The 24,982-nt window shown below is 42.9% G+C and overlaps 1 pseudogene across 1 annotated transcript; it reads left to right on the top strand.

Moving 5' to 3' along the window:
- The first annotated feature begins 410 nt into the window (after window positions 1–410).
- Window positions 411–2,811, top strand: LOC105886395 (annotated as a pseudogene). Its single transcript, XR_001160997.2, has 2 exons — window positions 411–432; window positions 2,253–2,811. The product of XR_001160997.2 is annotated as an uncharacterized LOC105886395 (transcript).
- The last annotated feature ends 22,171 nt before the right edge of the window (window positions 2,812–24,982 follow it).

Below are 24,982 nucleotides of genomic sequence, written 5' to 3' on the forward strand. Positions count from 1 at the left end.
TTAGCTCACTACGTTTCCTTTTCTAGACACACAAAATGTTCACTAAGTTGCTTTTCTCATTCGACATGTCATCCTTCCACATCGGGACATTCAGATCCACCGCATTCTCTTTACTAACTGCAGTTAGGACAGAATTTCAATGCCAGGAGATGACCAAGAGCCTCTAGGCCAACACCTTCCAGTTAACAGATGGGGTCCCCAGAGGTCCTGGGCACCTCCAACTACACAGGAAAGAAGCCAGAGCCTCCCGACGTGCAGCCGCACCAGCAGGTGTCACCGGCATCATGCCAGCATCTCAGCCCTCCAAAGGAGCCTGAGCCTCAGGAAGAAAGGAGACAAAAGCATCCCATGTGGCAGGTGATGAGGGAGATAAAATTATGCGAGAGCAAAGGAATGAACTGTAATCAGCGATGAACGTCACATACCTCAAATGTAAGGGGTTTTAATTAACAAATATCTAAAATCATTCTAAATTCATCCAAGTGACATTAGGATTCACGTACCAGTCATTCTACCTACTTCCAAAACATATCTGCACAGCAGTTCACTCAGAATTTCATGAAGTTCACCATCTTCCGTCTTTGCGGCCTTAAAGAAACAGGGCAGGACCCGGATCACAAATAAGCCGCTTATCGGAGCCGGCCAGAAGATGCAATTACTGGGCTTCACCAGTGAATCCAGAGCAGTGGCGGTGGAATAAAGGATGCAGCTGAGGCCTCTGCTTCAAAGACCATCCCATCCTTATACAAGAAGGCATTAAAAGAGAGAACTGTGAACTTCAACCTTAAAATATTAATTTTGTTAGTAACTCAAGATACTGAGAAGCTAATTAAGTATTCAGACCTTCAGAAACTCTGGTTTAGTTCCCAGATATAGGAAAATCTCTCTATCTAAAGATACAAACTCCCTGGAGGCCAAAGCCTTCCTGCATGGCTAGCTTTTAAAACATTTTAAGTAATCTGACCTCAAACTAAAATCAGCATTTCAGGGAGGGTTACGTAGAGCCTTTGAGAAACTATTTCTCAGATTAACAGGACTTTCAGAAATAAATTGTTCTTTTGTTGTAGTAACATACAATTCGCTATTAAAAAAAAAAAAAAGCTTATCCTTTTTCCAGGATTCTCTATCTTTTCTTAGTTTTGTTTTGTTTTAAGACAGAGTCTCATTTTGTTGCCCTAGCTCACAGCAACCTCAAACCCTTGGGCTCGAGAGATCCTCTTACCTCAGCCTTCCAAGCAGCTAGGACTATAAGCCCCCACCACAATGCCTGGCTATTTTTCAGAGACAGGGTCTTGTTCTTGCTCAGACTAGTCTCGAACTCCTTGGGCTCAAGAGATCCAACTGCCTCGGCCTCCCAAAGTGCTAGGATCACGGGCATAAGCCACTGCACTCGGCCTGAGGATTGTTTATCTTAGCTGAATGGAAAGACCATCTACCTAACTGCTAAGCTAGAAACAGAAAATATTCCAATATTGCTCTTCTCCCCTCTCCTCCATTCCCAAATGAGATCCATCACTGCCATGCCTACACACCCTAGCTCTTGACTTGGTCTCTTCTCCAACCCTTTGGCTTAGGAAGTCCCCAGGGCCCATGGCGATGGCCTCCTAATGCATCTCTCAGTCACCAATCTTATCTCTCTCCTGTCTGTTCCCACAAAACTGCCAAAGTAACCCCATTGATTCATTCAACAAACACTGACAGAGAGAGCCTCTACTATGTGACAGGCACTGTGACAGGCACTGAAGATGCCACACTGTTCCAGCCAATTAGCTTATGCTTATTTATGTAATCCTCACAACCACCTAAAAAGGAGGTACTAATATTGCCTACTTTCATCTTAAAAATGAAGAAACTGAGTCACAGACAAGTGAAGCTCCTTGTCACATAGCAACCATGCGGTGAAGCCAGAGGCAAACCTAGATCCTAAGATTTTCTGCCTCTGTGCTTCTTCAACTGGACCCTAGGATTTCAAAGTATGAACGGCAATTACCTGTAAATGGTTCGATGAACTCTCACTAACCTGATTATTATTATCATCATCATCACCATGTATGTTCAGATTTTTTAACTTAAGGATATTTCACTTAAGGGCACTACATAAGCTCTCACTCTGATACCTCAGTCTAATTCCCAGACTGGAAGCTTCCCCATCTCTGCCCCAGAAGGCAAACAAGTTACCCCTGGCTGCTTAAATTTCATGCCTGAAATATCCAAGATAAGCAACTTGGAATGAGCTAAAACTATGATATAAGGCATCCGGAGCAGCGACGTGACAGCAGTGAGGACGAGCACGCCCTCCCTCCTTCCCCTTTCTCAACTCCATCGTCCTGGTAGCAGCCACAGGGCCTGCGGGCCAGTCACCAACAAGCAGCTCTTCATCAGCGCCCAGGAGCTACACCCTCGAGGTGACCAGCCAGGAGACGGTCGCCCAGATAAAGCCTCACTGGAGGGCATTGCCCCAGATGATCAAGTCATGCTCCTGGCAGGCACGACCCTAGAAGATGACGCTATCCTGGGCCAGTGTGGGGTGGAGGCCCTGACAACTCTGGAAGTAGCCGGCCGCGTGCTTGGAGGTATTGGTTCCCCGGCCCATGCAGGGAAAGTGAGAGGTCAGAGTCCCAAGGCGGCCAAACAGGTGGAGAAGAAGAAGAAGAAGACCGGCCGGGCCAAGCGGCAGATGCAGTACCATCAGCGCTTTGTCAATGTTGTGCCCACCTTTGGCAAGAAGAAGGGCCACAATGCCAACTCTTAAGTTCTTTGTAAGGCTGGCTTTCTGTAATTAAAAAAAAGCCATTTAGCTGAGTCAAAAAATAAATAAATAAACAAAAAATTAAAGGCACCTGGCATCTTTTCAGGATTAACGGGAGAGGTAGATTCTGTCAATGTTCAACAACATGGTATCTTGAAGCCTTGGGCCTAACATTCACTGCTTTACCCTAAGTCCAACCGACACTTGCACAACCCAGGTTTGAACCGTGGGGTCCACTCACACGTGGATTTGTCTTCCACCTCTGCCACCAGAGACAGTCAGGCCGAGCCTTTCCTCTCCCGCCGCCTCAGCCTGCTCAATGTGAACGTCCACTACCACTTAATGAATAATAAAAACAAATAGATTTCCCCTACCTTATGATTTTCTTAATAACATTTTCTTTTCTCTAGCTTACTTTATTATAAGAATACAGTATATAATACATGTAACATACAAAATATATGTTAATCGACTGTTTATGTTAATTGGTAAGGCTCCCAGTAGTGTAGGTAAGGCTTCCAGAAGCTATTAGTAGTTAAGTTTAGGCAGAGTCAAAAGTTACACCCAGGTTTTTGACTACATAGGAAGGAGGTGACACCCGTCACCCTGTGTTGTTCAGGGTCAACTGCATGTATTAGTCTGAAAGCTGCTGAGGACTGGCCCACAGCAACCCGTTCAGAAGACACCTGAAAAGAGAATCCTGACCTACAACAGACCTGGATGCTGAGGGGAACTGGCAAACGTGCCACAGGACGCACCTCACACAGCCAAGGCCTGGTACTGACACTACAAGGGTTGGGCCAGGACAATCCCCCAAATGTTGCCTTACCAGCGCACTCTTAATTCAACTTACGTTTATTTCTCTAAGCAACAATATCCAAACAGCCAGCCATGCCGTCACACAGCCCACCCCTCCCAGCTGCTGGGCGTACCCCAAAGTGTCATTCCAAGTCCTTTCTTATCATCCATCTTCTTACATGTTCCCACATCTACTGTCCTGTCCAAAGAAGGAGCCACACACAAAAGACACCCAGGCTGCTTGGGGAACGAAGAGAAAGGATTAAACACAGCTATCTTGGCCAATTCTCTGAACAGGAAAATCTACCAGATATACACTAGAATTAAACCCATTTTATTTATAAAAAAATTGGACTCTATAGAACTAAGTAACTTACCCAAGGTCACACACAGGTCTGAGTATAAACTGCTACCCTGTTATTAGGAAGGTTCTAGTAGACTCTCTCAAAAGGCTGACCCTGTCCACGGTGCACAGGAGAAAATTTTATCAGCAGGGAGAAATGATGACTCTAAGAGCATGAACTCTGCACAGATACTTACACGCAGGTACAAAAGTGTAGACAGTCTGTGTTCTATCACGTGGAAGTTTTTAATAAGAAAATCTACTCTCTTCTGTGTAAAATTATAAGTAATTCCAATTCAACTATGTAAATAGGAGGAAACATCTGACACCTCTACCTTAAACAAGGAAAGCTAAGGTAGAAGGAAGGAAATAAAGCAGGCACAAACAGCACGGAGAGAATTTGATTTCATAGTGGGGACGTGCGCTGTTTTTTCTTTGTATTTTATATGCACACATATTCTTCCATCCATGGATGTATGTGTACGGAAGGTACCAAAAAGAAGTATGCACATTTTAAGAAAGGAAAAAATTGTATTAAAATTGTAATGCTCAATATACACCACCAACAAAAGATGAATACATGTCACATTTGAGCACACCTAGTAACTGCAGAAGTCGAATATGGCTGGAGTATTACAGTGTTAATGTGCGACACCGAGCAAAACAAGGAAAGAATATTTCAAGTCCAAGTCCAAATCTATGGAGTAATACAGGTCCTCTCCCAATGGAACTGGTGGCCCACCCTTTCAGCAAGAAATCTAACAGCAATAACGTAAAGCATCATACCCTTTGACCCAGCCTTGCCTGAACACAGTCACTGTGATCATGTTAGTGAAGTTCCCTCCACTCTTCATTTTGTATTTCAATCCAGTTCTGGTCACAGCCCACATACAGCTTCCCACCACGCACTTTTCCTATGTCATCTTTCAAGGCTGCATCACTTGGCCAAGGACCATAACCATGGAGACGGAAGAAGCCTGCTATGTCTCTTCATCTTTGGATGTTTCAGTCATATTTTGTCATTCGAAGATGGTCTCTGAGCACTGAGCAGAGCTTCACAAATGTTGGTGCTTACGTCAGGCAAATATAAACTTTTCAATTCACAGTTTGACTGAGTTAACTGCCCAGTTAATAAAAACAAAATAAGACGAGGAGTTAAACAGGCCTGGTTTCTGGCCAGGTGGGGTGGCTCACACCAGTAATCCTAGCACTCTGGGAGGCCGAGGAGGGTGCATTGCTTGAGCTTACAAGTTTGAGATCAGCCTGAGTAAGAGTGACACCCCCATCTATACTAAAAATGGAAAACTGAGGCAAGAGGATCGCTTGAGCCCAGGAGTTTTAGGTTGCTGTGAACTATAACACCATAGCACTCTACCAAGGCAACAAAGTGAGCCTCTGCCTCAGAAAAATAATAAATAAATAAATAGACCTGGTTTCTGAACCTTGAACTAATGAGATGACCTTAGGCAAATCAAAATTACTAGGGCTGTTTCTTCCCTGCTACATGGCATGTGAGCGAGCAGTTTGCTATGTGTTGGGCACCTAGTCCAAGCATTTTGCAGATATCAAGTTGTTGAAACAACGCTTTGAAGTAGGCACCACCATCCTCATTTGACCACTGAGGAAACTGAGGCACAGAGTAATACAGCTAGTGCCAACTGGCAGAGCGTGAATGGGGCACGGGCCTTCTGGGTCCAGAATGCGACCTCCTAACCACTGGCACTGCTGGATGTGAGCATTTCTGGGATTCCTTCCAGCTCAAACCTTCTATGATTCTGAAATTCTAAGAATGCACTGTGCTTAGTTGGTCAAATTGATGCCAATTTCTTGAAGTTGCCCAATGTCCTTCAAAAGTAACAAATCTTTCATCTTTAAACACTGGAAGATTTAAAGCAGCGACCAAGGACACTGACTTTAGACGTTCACCTTAATGAAAAGTCAACCGAAAATGAACTAGAAATTCACGTGGGGCTTCAAATGCTTCTTGTTTATCCAACCCTCAGTTTATATGAGAAGAACTAAGTTAACTGATCGGAAGGAATAAAGACACAAAGCAAACATATTGCTTCAGGAACTGAAACTAGAAATTAACCACAACTAGGTTAAGGTTCACCAGCTGGTCTCTGTTCACTGCGACTACAGGTGGGCCTGGGCCTCTCCGCATACAGGACCCCAGCAGTTTGTCTGCCCTCCTCCTCTCAGGGCAGGGAAGGAGAGGCAGCAGTGACATCCCTCAGGCACCATCAGAGTACAGTAGCTTCCCCCGGGGTTCAGACATTTGACAAAAAGGGGGACTTAAAACCTGAGACCTTTCCCAGAGAGCGTGGAAAAACCCACCCTAGTTCATATGCATTTCCTTTTTGCAAATCAACAAACCAATCTGAGAACCACTCTTTCTTTCCTCTTTCAAAGTCCCAGTTCAACTTACCCCTCATAAAAATGAATAAATGAACTTGCCACTTTATAGGTCTGAGATTCTAGGACCCTGCTATGCACAAAACTCGAGCTGTCTGATTCAAACGCAGATTCCCAGCCTCTACACCCATCGGTTATGACTTGGTGGGTCTGATGGGGGGGGGCGGGGGCAAGAATCTACATTTCTGACAAACACTCTCTGCACGCACCGGTTCGTGCCTAAGCACGTGCGCACACACGCACACACACACACACCCCACTACCACCACCACCTCCCTCGCCCCTGGTTGACACAGTTGTTTGGCAGACCGTGCTTTGAAAACCCCCTGGTGATGCCAGAAGGGTAAAGTTGCATCTCCTTTAAGCCCCAGCCTGAACGCTGTCTCCACATTCTCTAGGAAAGGAGAGGTTTTCTCCAGTCTCCCTCTTCCCTGTGCATCTGCCCATGATTCCAGGGGCACCATCCTCAAAACAGACTTCCCTGCTCAGACATGGTCATTGCTTTCGCACTTACTAGGTGAGCCCTGGCTCTTCCTGTCGAAAGGAAACCTGCAGGTAAAGTTCCTGACAACTCATTCCCAGCACCAAATGCCCACCTAGAAAGCATCAGAGCAATAATTTCCCTGATGAACTAGTAAACAGCCCACCAGATGCTGGCACTCGGCACCCTGGGACATCCAGTGCTTAAGGCAGGACAAAGTGCACCCCCTGGGCCTTATGGTCAACCCCTGGTCATCAGTGTTTCAAACCCACCATTCTCTCAGCAGTCGGGAGGGTGCCCTTACCACACACCACGCCCATGCCTACAGGAAGGAACTCTGCACACACAGGGCAAGCCATCTTGTGGCTGCTGAAATAAAACAATGCCGATGGGTTGCTAATTTGATGAAAGGACTGCTATTATACCATAGTTAAAATGAACGTCTGTAAAACACTATGATACTAAAAACTACATTTAATCCTCTTACATAAGCAGCTCTTTTTATGGAACCCATTTCCAATGCAATCAGTCCCACAGTGACAGTGGTTTGAGTTACAAGAATCCACAGGCCCCGGGTTTCTGATCACGCTTGTGTGTGCTTCGGAATGAAGATCCTGACAACCTACCTCGAAGTGCCAGCAGTGGCCAGGATGGCAGCTCCCAGACCAGCCCCGACACCAGATCCCGCCTGGTAAAGGCTCAGCCTGCAAGGAAAGCATACACCACCTCCATCCTGCACACCAGGCCTCAGACTACAGACATTCCTGTTCCAGCCACATGAGCACAAACTCCAACCGTGACACTCGGGAGACTGTCAGAACTGGCTTTCCTGAACCCACTTACACACTTACCCAGGCAGAAAAGACCTGGCACAGCCACAAGGCAGAAGACATGGGCTGCAAGGAGGTCAGACCTGGCTATCTTTGGGGGAAAGGAGAAGACTGTGATTGGGAACGGGCACAGGAGCTTGTAGAGCACTGGCAAATGTCTGTCTCTTGGCCTGGGAGGTGCTGACTTATGCTCACTTTGTCATCATGAACTTTTGCATTATGTTCTTTAATGAAAGTGCACAACATTTTTTAAAGGCACCTGCAAGATGACTTTACTGCCAGACTCATATTCTGGCCTTAACTTTGGTCTCACACACCGCTGACAGCCACTGGGCCAATCAGATCACGAGCACACACCCACTAGCGGGGTCACACACCCACTAGCGGGGTCATTTGTTTATGGAGCTCTCAAAAGTCTGCAACTCAAACGCAGTGGCAGTTAATGTGCCATTTTATGAGCAACAGAGAATATAAAAGAATGAGAATTGCCCACAGTTAATGGATTACAATAAAATAATCTTGTACCCATTGCAAAAATGTCACAGAGCAGCACAGAATGAGACAAAGGCACCTAATCAGATCATTAACAAAGGCTTCCTGTGGGATGGACTTGCAGTGACGCCCTTTCTGCTCTTCAGGAGCCTCGCGCCAGCCCTGGAGGGCTACAGGCTTTCCCCTCTCCTGGCACCCACTTTCCCTGCCCCCATGCCATAAGTAACATGAGGGTGAGGGGAAGGATTAGCATAGGTCACTTTCTTCTTTTTCTCCATGTACTTCAAGTGTTTTTGGAGGGTTTTCCCTCCAACGCTGTCCTTCTGTTGATGTGTTATTTCATGAACAAGGTGTTTATACACTGCAGCCCACCTTTTACTTCTCTCTACAGTAGTGAGGACTGAAGGGGCAGACGTCTTACCCAACTCAGGATGCCTGGGCAGTACGCAATGTCTAGCACCCAGCAGACACATGATAAGTATTCAAAGGATGCACGGGGGGTGGTGGTGGGGATTCATTTCTAAAAGCTACACTATAAAAAGACGCTTATACAAAACCATATCGCTTCTCAGCCTTTTGGCTAAGATCAAATGTAGTACTAAACCATAGGGGTCAAACCATCTCTGCTGCCACTGAGGTTATTTCTCGCTGCTGCAAAGCAGGTGACGATGTCATCTACTGGGGCAGCACTGACCTCTGTATCTGCTTACAACAGAAAGTAAGCAGCACCCTTTGGGTTGGAGATCGGGAAAGGGCTTGGAAATGCTGCCATTTATGCTCCCTGAAAGATGCCTGGATTAAGAAGGAGGTAAGAGCACAGTTTTAGGAGTCAGGAGCAATGAGCTAACATGAGCTTTAACTCCATTAAAACATCCCGGACAAGCAACAACATGTCCTCTCTGAACCCTCCATTCCTGCCACAAGCTACCACGTCCCAGGAATGACACAGCATCTGACTCCACCTCAGGTCAGCTTCAGATGCCTCTAACTTCTTCCCTGTGAGTGATTTTTTTTTCTTTAATCAAAAGGGTATTCCCCTCGCTGGTGTCAAACTCCTGTGCTCAAGCGATGCTCCTGCCACAGCTTCCTAAGTAGCTCAGACCCAAGACATACACCATCACACCAGGTAGGAGAAATTCAAAAGTCGACATAATGGTGTCCGGCATCTGAGTCGCCTACATTGGGGTGAATAGTACTGGGAGGGAACCTGTGGCATCAGACATGCTAAGACCACCTGCACCTGCCTCCAGTGACGAACAGACACCCCCTCCTGAATCTAGAACAAACAACTGACAAAGGCAAAAACTGAGGAGAATGCAGTTGAGGGGTGTGGAGATAACCCCACATCCAGTGTCTCAACCGTCCCGGCAGGGGCGTCCTCCCTAGGTGTCCGGGGCACAGTGGTGACTCACTCTTCCTGTGGTGCAGTCTTTGCTCTCTTCCCTGGCAACCAAGTATGGTTTGGTAACTGCTGGGTATTCTTTCCCCAAATGTTTTTTCTGCTTAAGTTTTCATTTGCAGCCAAGAACACATGGACAGGGTGGGAAATTTTTCCCGACCTTTGGCTTTCAGAAGTGCAAGAGGATGACAAAAATAAAACATCAAAAGAAGTCAAGCCAGAGAAGTAATAGCTTAGAAAACAAAACTGAGCAAAGATCCACACTACAGAAGAGCTATTCACTGAGTCTGCCCTCTCTTTTTTTACCTTAACCTTTATGTTAGCTCCTTTGTTTCTGAAAACAGATGCTTTCTCTATTTGCTTGACACAGCAGAGGATGCTACAACCAGAAAACATATTGATTTTCTTTATTTTACTCGGCTGACAGCTTCTTCTCTTTTGAAATTTCTCTCTGATTCTTGTACACTGGAAGGCTATGGGTTATTGTACTCCTTAGCATTCAGTCCAGGTTAACAAATTTTTGTAAGGCCTACTGCATGCAAGGCACTAAGGTCATTTATAGCTAAACCCAGAACAAATCAGAACATTTGAATTCAATTAGAAATTGTGTAATTCATGTGTGAAAATGTTGATCGTTAAATGTAAAACAGAAATCATTTTTGAGCATTCTGGGTTACATGTAGTACACTAGTCCCTGATATCCTATCCACAGGGGATGGGCTCCACGAGCCCCAGCAGATACCCAAATCCACAGATGCTCAAGTCCTTGACATAAAATGGTGCAGGATTAGCATAGAATCTACACGCATCCTCCCATATACCATAATTTCAATCATCTCCAGATTACTTATACTACCTAATACAATGTAAATACTATATAGTTATGCCATATTTTTTTATTTTTTATTGTTGTATTATTTTTGTTGGGGTTATTTTTCCCTAAAATATTTTCAATCCACTGTTGGTTGACTGAAGAACATAAAAACTACAGATATGGACATTCGAGTGGTGCAAAACACCAAAGGTTCCAAACTGACGACCCATGAGCCAAAAGCAGACCACAGTCAGATTTGATTTGACCCATATGTTGTTGCTATTAAGATTTTTAATCGGTTACTTTAAAATCTGGATTTCCATGAAAATTGGAAGACCACTCCCCCACTTGGGCTGCCACCTGGCAACCAGGGACAGGTTCCAAGCAGCAGCTGCCCCTACTACAGAGAGGGGCAGGCAGCTCTCTGCTGTGCCACAGCGCCCAACCTTCGCTCTTACGTAACATCCGACCCACTTCACCAGTTTATGTTAACCTGCCTGGTTGTGAGAGGTATTCCAACTTGAGAGTCTTGTTTTAGAAACATCACAAAGCAAGCTTAAAAATATACACATAGGCACACATCCACACACACACTTCATAGGCACACATCCACACACACACTTGTTTCAAAGGCTTCAAAATTTCCTTTGTCGATGGGGAGAAAATGTCTTCCCACCTTAATCAAACATTCCCTGGATTTTAGACTTTCCAGAAACATTAAATTTCTAAACCACTATGTATCTCTGATTTCATCATTGTATTTTTTTATTGCAACATTTGTTTTTTCAGGAAATGACAAAATTTTATTCCCATTGCCACCCTTCAGTTGTGGGAAGGAGTTTGGGGACATTTATTTTAGAAAAACAGCAGGTGAGGTAAGAATCTCATAATTTTCTGAACACTTTTACCTTGACCATCACATTTCAAAAATATGCCAAACACCCTGCTTTATAAACACAAAGCACCCAGTACTACAGGAGAAATATTTTTAAATGCATGCATGTAAATATTTTTATCTCCCCCAAACTTTCTTTTCCTCCCATTAAAAGTAAGCAGATCAATTTTCTCAGTTTTCGTCCTGACATGGCACTGAACAGAGCTTGAAAATAGTAGCCACTCAAAAATGCTTGGTAAAGCACGAATGCTTGGAGGAAGGAAGGAACGAACACAGGAGAGAAGAGAATACCATCATTCGTCAGCAAAAAGGAGCCATCTTCACCCCTCGCTGTCTGCGCTCCAGTGCCTCCAGCTGTCTGATTTCCCTTCCTTTACTACATCTAAGCCCACACCATCAGAATCTCCATCACTCCCATCCAATTCATCATTCCTAGGCTCATCTTCCCAAACCTCTAAGTGAAATAAAGTTTGCTTACAAATATCTATATATGTCCCTGTGTCCACTTGTCTCTACATCAACACAGGAAAAACACTGACAGTGCTCTGAGGAGACATTTCTTTGTAGAAAAGGGGTGAGGGGCATATATGCTGCCTGGGGCACCTACGGCCTGATGAACGGTGTGGCCTGGACGGCTCTTTTTTCTGAAGGGATGAACAGTAAGGCTGTCAGAGGATGGCAGAAACTGACATAGCAGAACGAAGACGGATGTTAGAGTCAGTTGAAGGTTTCTAGCAGGGAGGCAACAGCATGTGTCCTCAAAAGCATGAACTTTGGAGACAGAGGCGCAGGGTCAGTGCTGAGTTAGCTACTCTGTATGCAAGCTGGCCATGTGGCTTCCTTTCCTAGAGTCTTCACATCCCCCCAACCCCTCCCGAGAAGCTGGATGATCCCCACTTCAGGAAGTTTGTGGGAGCCTGGGACAAGGCCTCAGTACAGCACCTGGCACCCAGTGTGCCTAGGTGGCAGCATTGGTGGTTAATCTTTTCCCTGGGTCTTTCTCAAGGTTACCTGCTGCCTTTTTAGAAATGTATGGTTGTATTTCCTAAAACTATTTTACATTAACAGAGCACTGTGTACACTCCAAGGGGGAATGCCATGAAAACTAATGAAAAGTTCCCCTCGGCTTCCCAGCTCCTTATCCCCAGAGGGAACCTCTGGGGAAAAAAAGAAAGACATTATCCCTATAGCCCTTAGTATTTGAATCAGTCTTCTTTACTTGCAGAGAAAGTCACAGAACAAACATCTTATAGTCTCCGTCCTTCAATACTAATGGTAGCAAAGGGCAAGAGCCCAATTATGCAAAATCACTGGGTATAACAGAAACCCTCTCTCAGTAAATCCACAACTAAGCCTCAGGTCAGTCCTAACAGAAACCCTCTCTCAGTAAATCCACGACTAAGCCTCAGGTCAGTCCTTACAATGTTAATGATTCAAAGGAAATGGACATTCTTTGTGGACTTCAACTATTCTGCACATATTTTTAAATACTCTTGAAAAAAAGTCCACATAATCTGGGTCTTTATGAGTATAGCTTATACCACTGCAGCACACATGGAATTCTTGTAAAAAAAATGAGAATAAAAACCCAATGAATGAAATGAGAGACACAATCAAGGTTTATACGCTACTGATCGACATCCATGGGTCCCTATTAGGATACCACTAACACAGTACTAAGGGGCCTTCAATTCTCTGCTTTTTCAAAAAAAAAAAAAAGGTAAAAGGAACTGAGTCTACCAGTGAACCTTCTGGGCAAGCTAAGTGCCAGGACAGCCACTGCCTCCAGCAAGAATTTTACCAAGGCCAACTGCAAAAACTGCTTATCTCTTGCTGGTCAAAGTTCTAATCAAATTACTAACAAAAACTAATGGCTGCCTCATAAATTCAGTTTGTTTGATAAACAAATACTTTCTCCTTTAGTGTCTATGAAGGAAAAGCAGACTTTAAAATGTAAAAAGATTAAGAAGTCTTTATGAGGCTGCCCTGGCGTTGCCCCAGCAGCTGACATTCCCTGCCCCTGTCACAAACAGGCTCATGTCACAAACAGGCCCATATTAGTTTAATAGTTAAGACTAAGACAATTCAGTGGACATTAAGAAAAGTCAAAAGCTTAGGAGTCAGAAGGATATGAACTAAGAAAAGCAAATTGGAATCTGGATCAAAGAAAGCCTGGCACCTGTTCTGTTTCAGTGGCACCACGCAGTGCCCGGCATATCACAACACCGGAGGAGAATTCCAATAATAATAATAATAATATCTACGGGTTTGATAAAAACATCTGCTGTATAATTAGCATTTACTGTGTGTCAGGCACTGTACTAAGCACTGCACATATTCAGGATGCACATAAATAGGCATATTTAACAGATATAAAAGTATATTTACATTTTTTCTTTCTAATCATGAAGATATTAAACTCATAAGTTTGTAGAAATCTTACAAATACATAAATACATACACATGTACACCATTCACATAATCTCATTTAAGCCTCAAAATAATACGGAGGCAAATGACATCCCCATTTTGCAGATAAGGAAAACAAAAATTAAGGAAGTTAAGTAACCTTTGCATAGTCACAGGAAGATAAGATATGCATCCGTATCCTGTGTATTTCAAAATAGGTTCTGGCCAGGCATGGTTGCTCATGCCTGTAATCCCAGCACTCTGGGAGGCCGAGGCTGGTGAATTGCTTGAGCTCAGGAGTTTAAGACCAGCCTGAGCAAAAGCAATACCCTGTCTCTACTAAAAGTAATAGAAAAAACTAGCTGGGCATTGTGGTGGGTACCTGTAGTTCTAGCTACCCAGGAGGCTGAGGCATGAGCATCTTTCAAGCCCAAAGTTTGAGGCTGCTGTGAACAATGACACCATGGCACTCTACCGAGAGTGACAGAATAAGACAGACTGTGTGTCAGAAAAAAACCCAAACTTGAGTACTAATAACAACTGAACAGCCACATGGCAAAACGAGAATCTACTACCACAAGTACTGTAAACGTTCTGACCACAAAGCCAGCCACCTCTCTCTTTGATTAGAAAGGAAACTGTGTTGGGGATTGCTTGGCCAGCCGACCACACCATGTTCTGTAAAGCTGGGCTCCAGGGTGAAAGCCACTTCCTCCAAGGTCGTGTCCCTTCTTCTAAGTAAAATGAAACGAGTTATGAAACTAACACCATGAAATTAATTTTGTAACCAGGGACGCTTCAGTACTGCAGCATCCAAGGTAACCCACCTACCAGAGGTTTCCCAAATAACTGAGAAATCCAATGTGCGTGTGAGGGAGGACTGGGAAAGAGGTGAAACCCCACCTGTTGCTCAGTCTCTTAATATTTTTGTTCATTTGCCAACATCTAAAAAATCCACAGTTCCTTGCCCATGAAATGACAGGATTCATTCTTTTTCAAGTATGCCTGCAGTGTTCTAAAGGTCTCTTTAAGCACTGATGGGGAGAGGAGAATGTGAGGAAGAAAAAAGGGGAGAGGAAGGGGAGTCAAGGGTAGAGGGTGAAGAGTAGCAGGAGGGACAGGAGGAACCCTCCCCCCCAACAGCTTCACAGTCACCTATCTGCACACTGAGTCTTTGTATTACAATGTATTTGAAGAACAGTTTCCAATGCTAAAACTGATTCTGGCCTTGCCAAAATTAGTAAGAAACAAAATACTGCAAAGATGTCTACTTATCTATTGATTGTGAATGCCTGCCACTCAGAGATCCTTTTTTGTTTTCCTCTTAACTTCTCTTCTTTCTCTCTACTCTTTTCTCTTGGCCTTTACCCTCTTTGTTCTCCACTCCTATTAACATAGTGGTGAAATAAACTACAGCGCATGTCTCATCTCATTCATTCATTCATTCATTCTCTAAACAAGCTCTCCCCCCTGGCACCCAGCCTGATGTGCAAGAGTTCAGTGACAGCTCACTGCAGCTGCAGCCTTCAATTCCTGGGTTCTAGTGAGCCTCCCACCTCAGGCTCAGGACTAGCTGAAACTATAGGCATATGTCACCATGCCAAACTTATTTTTTTTTATTTCTGTAGAGACACTATGTTACACAGGCTAGTCTCAAACTGCTGGCCCCAAGCAACCCCCTGCCTCTTCTTCTCAAAGCACTGGATTAGAGGTGTGAGCCATGGCACTTGGCCATCTCCATTATTCAAGACAGAACACAGACCAGTGTTTTTAACACTAAGAGAGACCCTCCAGAAGACCCAGAAAAATAGCTTTCCTCTACTCTCTGCCCCTGTTATCACTGCTGCTGGCAGCATCACACTAGACAGCCCTGCAGAACGCATTCCATGGACCTCGAAAGCTTGAGCCCAAATCAGAGAATCATCTCCACAGATGCAGGAGGCATCTGACAAAACTCAACATGATATTTCCATAATAAAAACTGTCAACAAATTAGGTATTGAAGGAACTTAACACAATGAAGACCATATATATGAAAAGCGAAAAGCCAACAGCTAACATCACATTAAAAGGAGAAAAACTGAAAGTTTTTCCACTAAGATGTAGAATAGACAAAAATGGCCACACTCGCTTCTATTCAATGCAGTATTAGAAGTCTCAGGCTAAAGCAATTAGGCAAGAAAAAGAAATAAATGGTGTCCAAATGGAAAACAAACAAGTAAAATTATCTGTTTGCAGATATGATCTTATGTGAACAAAACCCTAAAGATTCCACCAAAAAAAGTTAGATGAGTTTCTATACTGTGACCACAGTAAGGTCACAGTATAGAAAAATCAACACACAAAATAAGTTGTATATACACCAATATTAACAATCCAGAAAGGAAATTAAGCAAACAATCTCATTTACAGGAGCACCAAAAAGAATAAAATACAGTAGAAGTTCTTTGTAAGTTGACCCCCAAGGAATTGTAACAAACTGGTCAATATACCAAGGTGCTCAGTGTAAGGAGCTAGGCATACTGTACTGATACATACATGTGGTGTATGTCTGGTCTGTGAAAATTACGTCAACTTAAGGAGGTAGCCAAGGTAGGGAGGTGGTCAACTACAGAGGTTCTATTATACCCAGAAATAAACCCAACCAAAGAGGGGGTAGACTTGTACACAGAAAACTGCAGAATCCTGCTGAAGGAAATTACAGACGTAATTAAATGGAAAGACAGCCTGTGTTCATGGACAAGAAGAACATTACTAAAATATCCATACCACTCAAAGCAATCTAGATTCAGTACACTCCCTATCAAAACCCCAAGGACATTTTAACAGAAGTAGAAAAAAAAAATCCTAAAATTCATATGGAACCATAAAAGACCCCAAATAGCCAAAGCAATTCTGAGTAAGAAAAACAAAGACCAAGATTAAAGGCATCACAATCACCGTCAAAATGTTTTACACGAAGCTACAGTAATCAAAACAGTACAGTATTATAAAGACCATTTGTTCATGACCGAGAACTCGGAAATAAACCCATGCACAGATGGCAGCTGATCTTCAATAAAAAGGTACCAAGATGAGGGTGTACTACACTCCTCCTGGGTAAGGGGCTCTTCTACAATGGAACTCTACCCTGGAAGTGAGAACAATGTAACCTAAATATTGTACCCTCATATTAATTTGAATAAAGTTTAAAAAAAAAAAAGGTACCAAGTGGGGAAAAGACAGTCACTTCAATAAATGGTGCTAGGAAGACTAGATATCCACATCCAAAGAATATGAAATTGGACCCTATATCATGTCATTTACTCAAAATGAATTAAAGCTTTGGGTGGCGCCTGTGGCTCAGTGGGTAGGGTGCTGGCCCCATATACTGAGGGTGGTGGGTTCAAACCCGACCCCGGCCAAACTGCAACAACAACAAAAAAAATAGCCAGGCATTGTGGCGGGCACCTGTACTCCCAGCTACTCGGGAGGCTAAGGCAAGAGAATCGCTTAAGCCCAGGATCTGAAAATGTAAAACTCCAGGGGGCCGGGGGGGTGCAAGGAAAAGCCTATCAGTGGAAAAGAAGCCATACTCAGTAAAATAATTTAAGGAGGTTTATTCTGAGCTTTAATCATCAGAAATGCAAATCAAAATCACTCTGAGGTATCACCTAACCCCAGTGAGAATAGCCCGCATCATAAAGATTCACAACTGCAGATGCTGGTGTGGATGTGGAAAGATGGAAACACTTCTGTGCTGCCGGTGGGACTGCAAACTAACACAGCCTTTCTGGAAAGAAGTATAGAGAATCCTCAAAGAACTAAAAGTTAACCTTACCTTTGATCCCACGATCCTATTATTAGGTATCTACCCAAAAGAACAAAAATCACTTTATCACAAAGACATTTGCAGCAGAATGTGTACTACAGCTCTATTCATAACCGCCAAGTCGTGGAAGCAACCCAAGGGCCCAACTACCCACGAATGGATCAACAAACTGTGGTATATGTATACCATGGAATACAATTCAGCCATTAAAAAAGATGGAGACTTCATATCTTTTACATTTTCCTGGATGGAGCTAAAACACACTCTTCTTAGTAAAGTATTCCAGAAATGGAAAAATATTCAATGCACTCAATACTAATAAGAAACCAATGTATAAACAATTACATGCTCATATGAACAATAAAACACAAATATAGTCTATTCCTGGGGCGAGGGGAAGGTGAAGGGGAGGGGGAGGAGGATCGGCAGGGGGCAGGATCTCACCTATTGTGCACATTGCCAGGGTGTACAACACGCCCCTGGGTGAGGGGCTCTTTTACACCTGGAACTTTACCCTGGAAGTGAGAACAATGTAATCTAAAAATTGTACATTCATATTAATTTTAAATTTAAAAAGTAAAATTAATAATAATAATTTTTAGAAAAAGAAAAGCTTGTCAATGGAAAAGAAGCCATGTTCAGAAAACTAATTTAAGGAGGTTTATTCTGAGCCAAATTTGCAGACCATGACCGGGAGGGAGCACCCAAGCAGCCTTAAGCATGTGGACTTGAGGTGGTGGGGTGACCGTTTGGTTTCACACATTTTCGGGAGACCGGGATTACAGGTGAGGTCATAAATCAATACGTGGAACACATACACTGGTTCAGCCCCAACAGGTGACATCTGGAAGCAGGGAGCTTACAGGTTACAGGTGGGTTTAAAGAGTCTTTAGCTGACTATTGGCTTAAAAGAGTTAGGCTCTGTCTAAAAGACTAGGAGTCAGTGAAAGGAATGCTTAAGGTAAAGAGTCTTTAATTAGAGACAGAGTACCCGTCAGACTCAAGTGCTTTGTTATGTATATTGAGGACCTGCAGGCGGTGTTACAAAGCCTTAAGCCTATTAGTGAATCACAAAGGACGTCTCTAAGAAGGGGAGGGGGCATGTCTGATCTCTCTCAGGGCTAACAACTCAGTTTTAGGGATCCCCTTGGCAGAGAGGGGTCCAGTCAGTCAGGAAGGTCCTTAAGATTTTATTTTCGTTCACAAATTTCTTGACATTGGATTTGTCAATGATTCCTTGGATATGACACCAAAAGCTCAGGTAAGGAAAGGAAAAATAGATCAAGTGAGACTAGACAAGTGGAAAAAGGTTTTACACAACCAAGGAAACAAATCAGCAGAGTGAAAAAGCAATCTACAGAATGAGCGAAAATACTTTCAAACCGTGTATCTGATAAAGGCAATATATCCAGGATATATAAAGAGCTCCTAAAATTCAAGTCATAAAAACAACTCAGTTTCAAAAATAGGCAAAGGTAGAATAAAACTAAAAAAACAAAAAAAAAAAAAATAGGCAAAGGAATTCAATAGACATTCCTCCAAAGACGACACACAAATGGTCAATAGATCTATGGAAAAAAAGTCAACATCCCTAATCAGCAGAGAAATGCAAATTGAAACCATAATGAGATAGCCCCTCACACCTGTTAGAATGGATGTTATCTAAAAGAAGAAAGATAACAAGTGTTAGTGAGGTCAGGGAGAAGCTGGAAGTCTTATACCCTGCTGGGGGGATGCAAAATGGTGCAGCAGCTATAGAAAGAAAGATGCAGATTCCACAAGAAAAGTAAAAATTAACTCCCAGCAACCCCACTTCGGGGTGTATATACAGAAGACTTGAAATCAGGATTGCAGAGAGATAGCTGCACTCTCACGTTCCTCACAGCACGGGCAGAGAGATAGCTGCACTCTCACGTTCCTCACAGCATGGTTCATGCCGGCCAGAATGTGGAAACAGCCTAAATGCTCCCCTACAGATGAAGAAGACAGCGGTGGCACTGGAGGACGACTGCAGTTCCAATAATAAAGGACTTCAAATAGCTAGGAGGAGACCGGCCATTCCCAACACAAAGAAATGATAGGCTCGGCGCCTATAGCTCACCCGGCTAAGGTGCCAGCCACGTACACCTAAGGTGGCAGGTTCAAATCCCCAGCCCGGACCCGCCAAACAACAATGACAGCTGCAGCCAAGAAATAGCCAGGTATTGTGGCGGGCGCCTGTGGTCCCAGCTACTTGGGAGGCGGAGGCAGGAGACTCGCTTGAGCCCAGGAGTTGGAGGTTGCTGTGAGCTGTAATGCCACGGCACTCTACCCAGGGGGACAGCTTGAGGCTCTGTCTCAAAAAAAAAAAAAAAAAAAAGAAATGATAAACATTTGCGATGCTGCATGTGCTCATTACCCTAACCCCATCACTATATATGTACTAAAGCCTCACTGTGCACCCATAAATATGTACAAGTATTATTTGTCAATTTAAAAAAATAATAAAAAGTTTAGAAAGTTGTCTAATTTAAAACAATTTTGAAAAGAAAATGTGGTATACACATAGAAAGCCTTACAAGAGAAGAAAATTCCATCATTTGCAACAGCATGGTTGGATCAGGAAGACATTAAATTAAGTGTAATAACTCAGTCACAGAAGGACGAACGCTACATGCACACATGCATCCAAATGGGTACAGTTTTTTGTATACAAATTAGACCTCAATAAAGCTAGGAAAAGCAGGGGGGAAAAACAACAAACAGCAAGAAAGCGATATAGTCCAAGCATAAATTAAAACATTTCCAATACTTTAAGGCTTTTTAAATTTCTGCAGAAAATCAAAAGAAAAATAAAGCAAAGAAGTATAACTGCTCGCCTCAAAGCCCCACATGTCTGATTTTCCCAGAGCTACTTTGCTCCCAGGACCCCCACCCTGCCCACATCTTGCCTGAGCTAACTCCAGTGGGGCACGACCCTCCAGGTTTCTTCTCCCCTCTGGATCACACTTTCCAGGTTAGAGAAAAAGGCCTCCCAGACTCCTTTCCACAGAAAGCCAAGGGGGAGCTGGGAACTGCACCACCAGCTAACAGGCTCTCTCAGTCCAGCTTCTGATCCCAGAGGTGCTCCATAGAGAGGGCAGATGTGGACGTGCAGTTGAGACTCAATGTCTTTAAATACAATGTCCAGTTCATCCTCATAACGGGACCCAATAGTAAATCTCTCAAACAACGTCCTAACTGTGACCGCCACACAAGGTATTACACATGGGGGTCTCAGGTGAAAAGCCAGCAACCCTCTAAAGCCCTCACCAAGTACACTGCTCTCCAGCCTCTGAGCAGTCAACCTGGTCCCCACTCGCCTCCCAGCAGCCACCACAGCTGTGGTTGTAGAGCACACCCCTTTCAGCAGAACAGCCGAATTCCATAAATGCCACCCTTTCTTCTCATCCCCCTCCGAAGGCAGGGGAGTCCCACAATAGACAGAATATTTCATTCACACCCTGTCTGAAGAACAATTTTTCCCATAGAGAAACTGGGTAGTTAAATTCTCAACCAGATGAGGAGCCTATTCATGACAATCTCAAATGATTGATGAATGACAAGGCTGTTGTCTGTCTCATAATAGTTCACAAATTTTTCAAATCACAAAGTCATGTATGTCATCAGTTTAAACCCTCATTTCCTGAAGGCACTTTTAATATCACCCCTTACACTCCCATGTAAGTATATAAGCTTCTGCCAGTGGAAGTTTGTTAAAGAATACAAATTATAATTACCATGCACTAACAGAATTTTAAATAATAGTTGTCCTATAGGCATATAATCTAAATCCACTAGGAGACTGTAAGTATTTGGCTCTCCTTGGTTCTTTTATCCGGTAATCTATAAATAACGCATAGAGCTGGGACTGTAAGCCCTGGGAGTGAACTAGTTCTAGCAAGATCAGAAACCAGTAGTTTCTGCAAAGAACAGTTATAGCTCTCTTTTTAATTTAAAAAAAAAAGGGGGGGTTTCATTTCCTTTACTGACCCTCAGAATTTAGAAGAGTCTTTTTGGAAGACTCAGGCTGCTTCAGTTAAGCTGAGAGTAACCAGGGAAACACTCTGCTCCTGCCTAGGCTAGAACTTTAAGAGTGGGAGTAAGGCAGAGGCAGCCACTGTGATAATGACCAGGGCTGATGAAACTGGGCATGGGTCAGCTCACCTGTTATCATCCACAGGGTCCCTCTTAGCAGTAAAAACTGCTCTATGCTCTTAGCTCTATGCTAAGTAATGGACATAGGGCCTACCATTCTTCTCACTACCATACAATCCTAAGAAACAAGACAGATTTGGAACTCAGGGGAAAGAAACAGAAGTATAAGGAAAGGGAAGAGTTGCTAATTAAACAAAAACAGTCTTTTCCCAAACTATAGGAATTCATGTAGGCATCTCTGCTGTGCTGTCCTTCCCCTTAATTTTAATTCAACTTCAAGACAATACCTAAAATTACCTCTAGATTGTCTGTAGCTTAAATAACAAGAATAAGCAGCTTTCTTTATATAGGAAACCTATGAATCTGATTGCCTCGAAAGTTCATAGAGGAAGAATAGGCTGATGCTTTTAAGAGGAAAATAATTTCTCTGTTTTGCACACAGCCCTGCACATCTAAGGGGCAGTATCTCGGGCCAAGTTTTCACAGCAATCAGCAGGAAAGCAGACAGGTTTTCCTGTCCCTTCCCAGTGGTGCAGTTACAGTATTGAAGAGCTGCCACTGAGCAGAGCTGCCAGGACTATAAAGAGGACTTCTGTTATCTGACCAACGCCAGAGCCAGGAATGACCATCTTGGTTCCTATACAATGACTAAGGCATCCCTCTAAGGGGCTGTGCTCCAGTGAGCTGGAAGCATGCACATTTGACAGGGGACACACCCAGCATTCAGAGAGAACAGGAAGCAACTGAATTCATCACCACAAGGAATGGAGCATAATAATCCAGAGCCAGTTAGCCTATACAAAAAGTACGACTCTTCCCTCCTAATACTGGCTAACTTTTGCAGAGACCCACTATCAGAAAGGCTAACGACAGTTTTCTGCCTGCTTACTCTCTGCCAGTCTGAGCCTGAATGCTTTGTTGAAGCATCACAATCACAAACACAGGCCCAATCCCTTTGCCATATTTATGTCCAATCTCTTTAGCTGGCGGAAATGCCCTTTGTGGGTGCTCAAGGACAAATGGCATTAAAGCCTATTATGCAGCTTTTCATATAAGAAGACTTAATGTGTCAGCTGCATTTTAATCTAAGGATTATATGCTTACCCTGGAAAATTCCTTTTAGAAACATCAATAAGGATTTTTTTTTCCTAGAACTCTTATTTTTTAAGACAAGGTCCAAATATCATTTATAAATTTATTGGTATTTTAGCACCTAAAATAAAAGCCTTTAGAGGAGAAAAAGAGGCAGCTGCTGCAGAGTTAACAAGAAAGCCAAGATCTCTGCTGAGACCATCTAAATATATATCATGCCTTAAAAAATAAAAGAACACCACGCTAATGCCTTCCACTGCAGGTATGGGTGTAGCAAAAGCTAACACTACAAATCCTGACCTGAATTTTAAGAATTCTATATTGACTTCCAGTTATAGACAGCGAATGAACACACACATTTAGCTCTTCTCCCTCCTAAAACCCCAATACAGCACCACATTTCTTTTTAAAGGTATAAATCCACACGGACAAAGATAAAAGGAGCAAAAATTAAAATACTGAACTTTTTAAAGTTCGAAAGTCTTCCAATTTGTGAAGCCCCATTCTTAATCATGAACAGATATTCAAACAAGTAAAGCATCTAACAAGAAAGATAGAAATAAATGGGGAAAGAAGCACCTTAGAAATTATGCATAAAAAGAAAGTTTCAGAAAGGAAAAAAACCATTACCTCCTCAGAGAGCTGAGAAAAAAATAGTATTATGAAATAACAGGACTCCATAAAATAAAAGCATTCAGAGACAACAACAATAAAAAAAGAACTGTCCAAAAATGAAAACAGGATAACAAACATGGAAAATGTAATAGGAAGGTTAGAAGATAAATTCAGAAAATATCCTAAGAATACAGTTTAAATGCAGGGGAGGAAAATAAAAGATAAGACATACGACAAGTAAGTCCATGTCTAAAAGGAATTCTAGAAAGAAAGAACAGAGAAAATAAAAGGGTTAAAAATCAATAATGATATACTTCAAGAAAATTTCTAAAACTTGAAGGATGTGTTTCCAAGTAATGAAAACAGACCCCCACCAAAAAATATTATCATGGCTCGGCGCCTATAGCTCAACCGGCTAAGGCGCCAGCCACGTACACCTAAGGTGGCGGGTTCGAATCCCCAGCCTGGACCCGCCAAAACAACAATGACGGCTGCAACCAAAAAATAGCCGGGCGTTGTGGCGGGCGCCTGTGGTCCCAGCTACTTGGGAGGCGGAGGCAGGAGACTCACTTGAGCCCAGGAGTTGGAGGTTGCTGTGAGCTGTAATGCCACGGCACTCTACCCAGGGGGACAGCTTGAGGCTCTGTCTCAAAAAAAAATAAAAAATAAAAAAATAAATATTATCATAACATTTAAGAACACTGAAGATAAAAGAACTAAAAACTCAAAAGAAAAACTCTGGCCATCAACAGCAGATGTCAGAAAATAAATAACAATGCCTTCTCTCTATTCTACAGCTCAGTGATTTCCAACCTAGGACTCTACTTGCAGCCAGGCTGTAATTTAAATGCAAACGCAACATTCTTAGATATGTAACAACTCAAAAAAGTCTTACCTCCTGTGTGCAAAAATTGCTTGTTAAGATGTTTCTATGAAAATGTTCTCTGCCAAGATAAGTAAACCAAGAACCAAAACAATATGGGATGAAGGAAACAAGGAAGCCAATGCAGGAACAAGATACAAGAACTTCCCAGAATGGTACTGAAGAGAACCCCAACATGGGGTTCATAGCAGGCCTGGAAAGCAAGGCATCTAGACCAGAGCAAAGCATAAGACTCAGGATGAGATCTCTCCAAGATGTAACTGTCTTAAGATATTAAGAGGAGATTCACATGGAAAGCTATTTAGGCACACAGAAAACTTAAATTTTAAAAAACAAGACAACTAACTAGTAAGTCCAAGGAAAACAGAACTTATGTGCAGAACAGTTAAAGTAAACAAATTATAGTACTATATTATACAGTGCACCTGTGAAACTTGTTGACATAGTATAACGTAAATTCCAGATAAATGGGGGAAGAAAAAGAACCATGTGTAATGAGGACTCAAGTATTTCACAAGAGGCCTTGTACAACTATATAACCCTTTAAAAAGCAAAGAGGAAGGACTGAAATAAAAAACAAAACCTAAAATTACAAAGGAGATGACTATTACAATCTACACCTAATATTTCTTTAATATAGCACCTGACAACTTATAAATTACTACACAAGTGTCTAATGATTTAACGTTCACCACAATTCTGAAAGTGAGGATTAGAGAAGAGGAAACTAGCTCCGGGAAATTAAGTTAACCTGATCAAAGTGGCAGAGACCAACAAGGC

The sequence above is a fragment of the Otolemur garnettii genome, unplaced genomic scaffold, assembly GCF_000181295.1.
Source record: "Otolemur garnettii isolate 467f Iridium unplaced genomic scaffold, OtoGar3 scaffold00008, whole genome shotgun sequence".
Classification (NCBI taxonomy): domain Eukaryota; kingdom Metazoa; phylum Chordata; class Mammalia; order Primates; family Galagidae; genus Otolemur; species Otolemur garnettii.